Source organism: Amblyomma americanum, chromosome 1 (assembly GCF_052857255.1).
Source record: "Amblyomma americanum isolate KBUSLIRL-KWMA chromosome 1, ASM5285725v1, whole genome shotgun sequence".
In the NCBI taxonomy this organism is placed as follows: Eukaryota; Metazoa; Arthropoda; class Arachnida; order Ixodida; family Ixodidae; genus Amblyomma; species Amblyomma americanum.
In genome coordinates this window covers 12,645,381-12,652,937 of record NC_135497.1, presented here as the reverse complement: position 1 = coordinate 12,652,937, position 7,557 = coordinate 12,645,381, and the positions used below count along the sequence as shown (strand labels likewise).

General features: G+C 46.8%; 1 pseudogene; it reads left to right on the top strand.

Moving 5' to 3' along the window:
* The first annotated feature begins 427 nt into the window (after positions 1-427).
* On the top strand, positions 428-7,012 carry LOC144116306 (tetraspanin-33-like; annotated as a pseudogene).
* Positions 7,013-7,557: the final 545 nt, after the last annotated feature.

Genomic DNA, 7,557 nt, shown 5'->3' with positions numbered 1-7,557 from the left:
TTACTACTGCCTTATTACCAAATTCTCTTTGGATTCTATACTTCTGCCCGAGCACTGACAAGGATATGCATCTGTATTGAGTTGCCACCTGCCACGGTGGGCAGTTTGCTCACAATCCCGTGGGCAGGTTGTGATGATGGCGCAAGTGCACGTGACCTAGGTGGCTCAGCTGCCTCCTAGGGTGCTTTATCGCTACTGCGTTTTCGGAATTCTAAAAACTGATATGGCTATTACTAACGGCCATCTATAAAATCTATAATTGCAGTCAGCTGCCTATTGGCAATAGGTAAAAAGTTAACTAGTAGAATTTAGTTAATTACTCTACCTTGTAAGTAGGCGATCTGCATGTTTTGCTGAAAAGTATAGAATTGTAGGTCTAAAGTGTCTGCATGGCGTTGTCAGTAACCACGGTCCTTCGGTTGGCAGCATGTTTGTGATCAAGATGGAGATCTCGGTTATACTGTTCGGCATGATCATCATGTCTTTGCCCTTCTGCGGCTGCGTGGGTGCGCTTCGGGAAAACAGTTGCCTGCGGAACGTGTACTCGTCTTTAATCACTTCGCTGCTGCTCATCAACCTGGTCGTGGGCCTGGTCGTCTTCTTCCTGCCGTCCCAGATAAAGATGCTCTCCGAGATATTCTCCATGGAGCTACTCGTCCACTACTGGGACTCGCCGGACTTCCAGAGGCTCATGGACAGCATGCAGATAGCTTGCAAGAGCCGCGCGGAAAGAGTTGACAGGGGATTTCCAGCATCTGTCTATGAAAACTGGCCGCCATATATTGTACAAAAACGGGCATAGAAAGTGGATTTTTTTTTCTTCTCCCCAAAACAGTGCCCTAAGTACACGTTAAAGCCTACTGTATTGCTCTTGAATTTAGTTATCACAATCCTACGCGCATTTTCGTAAGGGAATCGTTGTGGATGTTTCTCTAGTTCATCTGGAGACGTCTTCCTCACATGATTAATCGTCTCACTCGTTCACTTTTTTCAGTTGTCAACTCAGTGGTCCTCGACCAGCGACTACTAAAAGTGTAGAAAAAGATGTGCACGCCTCGGCCAGATAGCGTAGTAAACCGACGTCATGCTAAACGTTGGAGTAGAGTTTAAAGCAATGCTTCACTCGACATACCCTTGCCGTTGCCCTGGAACGCACCATAAAGCAGCACCGCAACTTTTATTCCAAAGCCCTTTGATCATTTAAGTCGCGAAACTCCCCATGTGATCCATCTATTTATGTCTCGCACAATTATTTACACGAAGCCCGTAGCCTAGCGCTCTGTCACACCACTTCCGAGATTTCTATGTACGGTAGCTCGGTAGTCACGGCGCTTGGCTACTGAGCCGGAGCTCCCGGGTTCGAATCATATTGTGCCGGACTCGTTTTTATAGCGGTGAAACGCAAAAAGGCGCCAGTGTGCTGTACGATGTCAGTGCACGCTAAAGGTCCCCAGGTGGTCGAAATTCTTCAGCAGCCTTCCACTACGGCACCACTTTCTTTCTTCTTTCATTCTCTCCTTTTTCCCTATATTACGGCGCTGTTTAGATTTCCACTGGGATACATGAGGCAGTTACTACGCTATTTCGTTTGCTCAAAACCAATTTTCATTATGAATTTTGGTTTGCGGTGCTCAAAACCTAGCTACAGTGGAGACACACAAGTGGTGCCACCATCTCATGAACAATCTCTGTGTAGATCATGCTAAGATTTTATTTCGACGGTTGCATAACTAGTAGACATTAGAAAAACTACGGTATTCGATGACAGCAATGGGAAGCGACATGAGGAGACAGTAAGATTTCGATGACAACCGAAAAAATGTTCCATGTCATGCGACTGCAGGAGAGGGTGCAGTGCTGTGGAATCTGGAGGAGGAACTTTCGGGACTGGAATGCCAACATGTACTTCAACTGCTCCCGCACTATCCCCAGCAACGAGCGCTGCTCGGTGCCGTACTAGTGCTGCAAGCAAAATAACACCGATCAGGTTGGTGTCAGTGTTAGTAAAAATCACTCTGTTGATATTCTGATGATTTTCTACCGACAGTAATAGGTGTTTATTGGGGTCTTCTTATTTTACGACGGAGTACATTTCTGTACCAGGCCCTGCCATTCGATGCCGTGTGTAATGTAGCGTTACTCCGTATTCCGTACACAGTGTAGGCTTAACTCCAAACATGGTTTGAAAATATTTCGTTAAAACATTAAGTTGGGCTAGTTGGTAACGGCTTAAAGGAATCATATTCTTAGCGGTAAGAAACAGACGCAACACCAAGCTACACACACACAGCACACCCGCTAGACTTCAACTGTCTTTACTGGACACTTGTACGACATAAATATGTATCACTGAGCACACGCAGGTGCCTCGTCATCCGCATCAGGTCTAACTACGCCCTCCCCTCTCCTGCAAGGCATACGGTTGCGCAGATAAACAATCTCTTTTTCTGCCAACGCCAGGGAGGGAGTGCTTACACACATGTCGCCCGCTTCTTGAATACGAAAGGCTCCGATAATTTCCCTTTCTTTTTGTCGGCTCCCACATGCATCACAGACGTAGCGTCATATGCTGGGATACAGCCTTTGCAACTTCCGCAATGCTTCACCAATTCAGCTCCACCGGCCTGTGACGAAACATCCCTTCTATGCTCTCTAATCCTGTCGTTGACACACCTTCCGGTCTGGCCTATATATACCTTGCCGCAGGCAAGTGGAATGGTGTACACCACTCCCGTTCGGCAGGTTACAAACTTCAATTGGTGCTTTTTGCTGCAACACGGCTTCTTCGTTTCTGTGACTGCTGAACATAATCTTACCAGCTTTTCAGGGGCTGTCAACAGAACACCAACACCACACTTCTGGGCAACTTTTTTGAGGCGGTGGGATAGACTGTGGACGTACGGGATTGCGACCCGCCGCTTAAGCCTTTCTTCACCTGCCTTCACTTTGGCGCCACCAAGCTCCCGTAGTAAAGCTTCGACCACCGTATTAACCGATTCTAGAGGGTAGTCCGCCTTGTCCAAACGGTCAACCTGCTCTTGCAGACTGGCTTCCATGTTATGCGGGCACGACTTCTGCAGAGCCGCACGCAGGCTGTTCATCACAATGCCGCGCTTCACTACCTTCGAATGAGCCGAAGCATAATTTAAAGCCCGTTTTTTGGATCTCGGCTTATATGCCCAGCACGTACGCTCACCCGTGATGCATAGGGACACTTCTAGAAACTGGATAGTGCCATTCACTGGAAGTTCATGAGTGAACCTAAGCCCATCTGCACATCTGTGAAAAACATCTAAAATACCAGATACAGAAGAGGCACTTTCCTGGAGGCTATTCAACTTTACAATCACCAGATAATCGTCTACATATCTGAAACATTTCACAACACTCTTATCTAAACCCTTAGCAATGCGCTTGTCACAATGGTCTAAGAATATATCACTAAGCATAGGCGCTAAACAAGACCCGATACATATTCCATCCTTCTGAATAAAATAGTCATCTCTGAAACACACCACAGTTGCTTTCAAATAAAAGGATAGCAACTCCAAAAAACTGTTTACTGACAAACCACACGCGTTCAGGAAGTCTACCGCGCCCCCGTTTTCTATGAGGTCACGGACAGCATCGATTAGTTGTGGCTGCGGAATGCTGTAAAACAAATCTACTACGTCCATAGAGAATGCAAAGTTACCACATGGTGTTTCGTGCTGCTCTTTTAGGTAATCAACCACTCCATCGCATTCCTGACCCTAAAGAGATCAGAGGGCATGGACTGTGTACTAGCTAGAAAGAAGCCTGCTAAGAGCAGTGCACAAATACTACGAAGCACAACCGAATATCTAAAGAACAAAGAGCTTGCTTTGCTAACAGCTGATAAAGAAGGGGATTTGTAGTACTGCCAAATGATATGTTTCTGGAAAAAGCGAAAGAGGCTATATGTAAGAACTTCGATCCATTCGAAAAGAGAGTTGCGAAATTAAAGAAAGAAGGCTTGGTTTTATGTGAGGAGCTAAACTTGGTTGCGCTGAAAAAACAGGTGGACAGGGCTGAGGAGAATGGTTTAAGAATCTTTTTTTTTCAGTTAAAACACAAAAAGCAAGGACTGCCCTTTCGAGCCATTGTTTCTGAGCAGGGATCCTGGCAAGGGTTGCTTTCAAGGTTCATTCAAAAACAACTTAAGCTTCTAACTGTAGTTGATCCCTTTAGTGTCAGGAATGCGATGGAAGTGGTTGATTACCTAAAAGAGCAGCACGAAACACCATGTGGTAACTTTGCATTCTCTATTGACGTAGTAGATTTGTTCTACAGCAGTCCGCAGCCACAACTAATCGATGCTGTCCGTGACCTCATAGAAAACGGGGGCGCGGTAGACTTCCAGAACGCGTGTGGTTTGTCAGTAAACAGTTTGTTGGAATTGCTATCCTTTTATTTGAAAGCAACTGTGGTGTGTTTCAGAGATGACTATTTTATTGAGAAGGATGGAATATGTATCGGGTCTTGTTTAGCGCCTATGCTTAGTGATATATTCTTAGCCCATTGTGACAAGCGCATTGCTAAGGGTTTAGATAAGAGTGTTGTGAAATGTTTCAGATATGTACACGATTATCTGGTGATTGTAAAGTTGAATAGCCTCCAGGAAAGTGCCTCTTCTGTATCTGGTGTTTTAGATGTTTTTCACAGATGTGCAGATGGGCTCAGGTTCACTCATGAACTTCCAGTGAATGGCACTCCAGTTTCTAGAAGTGTACCTATGCATCACGGGTGAGCGTACGTGTTGGGCATATAAGCCGAGATCCAAAAAACAGGTTTTAAATTATGCTTCAGCTCATTCGAAGGTAGTGAAGCGCGGCATTGTGATGAACAGCCTGCGTGCGGCTCTGCAGAAGTCGTGCCCGCATAACATGGAAGCCAGTCTGCAAGAGCAGGTTGACCGTTTGGACAAGGCGGACTACCCTCTAGAATCGGTTAATACGGTGGTCGAAGCTTTACTACGGGAGCTTGGTGGCGCCAAAGTGAAGGCAGGTGAAGAAAGGCTTAAGCGGCGGGTCGCAATCCCGTACGTCCACAGTCTATCCCACCGCCTCAAAAAAGTTGCCCAGAAGTGTGGTGTTGGTGTTCTGTTGACAGCCCCTGAAAAGCTGGTAAGATTATGTTCAGCAGTCACAGAAACGAAGAAGCCGTGTTGCAGCAAAAAGCACCAATTGAAGTTTGTAACCTGCCGAACGGGAGTGGTGTACACCATTCCACTTGCCTGCGGCAAGGTATATATAGGCCAGACCGGAAGGTGTGTCAACGACAGGATTAGAGAGCATAGAAGGGATGTTTCGTCACAGGCCGGTGGAGCTGAATTGGTGAAGCATTGCGGAAGTTGCAAAGGCTGTATCCCAGCATATGACGCTACGTCTGTGATGCATGTGGGAGCCGACAAAAAGAAAGGGAAATTATCGAAGCCTTTCGTATTCAAGAAGCGGGCGACATGTGTGTAAGCACTCCATCCCTGGCGTTGGCAGAAAAAGAGATTGTTTATCTGGGCAACCGTATGCCTTGCAGGAGAGGGGAGGGCGTAGTTAGACCTGATGCGGATGACGAGGCACCTGCGTGTGCTCAGTGATACATATTTATGTCGTACAAGTGTCCAGTAAAGACAGTTGAAGTCTAGCGGGTGTCCTCTGTGTGAGTAGCTTGGTGTTGTGTCTGTTTCTTACCGCTAAGAATATGATTCCTTTAAGTCAAAATATTTGCGTGCCTTGAATTGAAATGCTCAGGAGATATGTTTTAGCAAAAATACCATTACAAGGATTGCGGGTGGCCCCGTGATTTGAAATCCCGAACTCCAGAGAGCGGAGACGAGTACTTGTAAACATAGCGTCCACCATTATATTTGCGGTACATGAATGCCGCATTTCGTAGGGGGGCACCCAGAGCTCTCATTATGTTTTTCCTTGTTTGGGCTCCGCCGATTTCTTTTATGTATTAGTGGATACGGTATTGGCGAAAGCTGAATCTGAAGTAAAACTAAGTCAGTAGTGTCGCACCAGCAGTGTCGTTTGTGTGTGTACATGATCCCTGGTACTAACTAGGCTGCAAGTTTTGTAACGTTAACTGCTAGCCCAGTTGATTCATGACTTACGCCAATATAACCAGCGGAACGTATGCTCAGGACAAGACAAGGAAGCAGCTAACACAACCATTTCCCATACAACTCCACGAAACAAATGGCTCAGAAGAAGAGAAAGAGCACTTTTTCCTGATATCCGGGCTCTTTTCATTGTCTTCTCCCTTATATGGTTTTCGTTTCGTTCGTTCAGTGAGCAGTTCCTGCAAGTTTCCATCAGCAATGGGCCAGCGAGCCTCCTCGTGACCTCTGAATTTCTTAATAATAATAATTAGTTTTTGGGGAAGGGAAATGGCGCAGTATCTGGCTCATATATCTTTGGACACCTGAACCACGCCGTAAGGGAAGGGATAAAGGTAGGAGTGAAAGAAGAAAGAGGTGCCGTACTGGAGGGCTCCGGAATAACTTCGACCACCTGGGGGCCTTTAACGTACACTGACATCGCACACTACACGGGCGCCTTAGCGTTTTTCCTACATAAAAACGCAGCCGCCGCGGTCGGGTTCCTGAATTTTTTCTAATTTCCCTTCCGTCGAAACGCGAACACGTCCACCTAGGAGTGAACACCTGTACTGAATTCGTTGCCCCGCGATGTCGTCGCAGGTGGTGAGTCTGTCGTGCGGTCACAACGTGCTCAACATGACCGACTACGACGCCTGGTTCCAGGTGTACACGTGAAACTGCCTCGACTCTGCTCACCGCTACGTGCGCGAGAACGTCACCATCATCACGGGCCTCTGCCTCGTCTTCGTCATCTTGCTCGCCTTCGTGCAGATGGTCACGCAGGCTCTCCTCGACGAGATGCTCATCATCCGCCGCATCTACGAGAAGTTCTACGAGCGCGCTTACGACATGCGAGCCGCCCACGAGCAGAGTGAGCCGACCGCAAACTAGAGTCGACTCACTCGCTTCCCCGGGCGTCGACTGAGCGGAACTCAATAGACTCTCAACAGGACATTACAAAGGCAGTGCAACTAAACTCACCTGATGATGGCTAATGCAATAATTGGCTTTCAAGCTCAAACAAATTGATTACTCCTTCAACTATGCTTTACGAAGGAGTAATATGAACTGATTTATCTATGCTGACATTATATATGTGCGAACAATACTGCCCCTCAACAAGAACCTTTGAACCATAATGACGACTTGCGGTCACATCTATACAAGTACTTCCACAAAAACCGCCTTGGCAAATTAAATTAGATCAGGGGTGCTCTGTAATATGACGACAGTGAAAGGCACATGTGTTCAGTTCTGACCACTAAGCTGCGCAACCTACCGAGTCCTTGCAGTTGGAGGAAAAATAAAAGGTGGCTCGGAAGCAGGTGAACTCTTTCAGTCCAGCAGGTGTCATGGGCCTTTCCGTGAGCCATCCGGATAACGTATCTCTACTGTTATATTAGTCGTGATCGCACGAACTGTATTTGTGGTCTCCG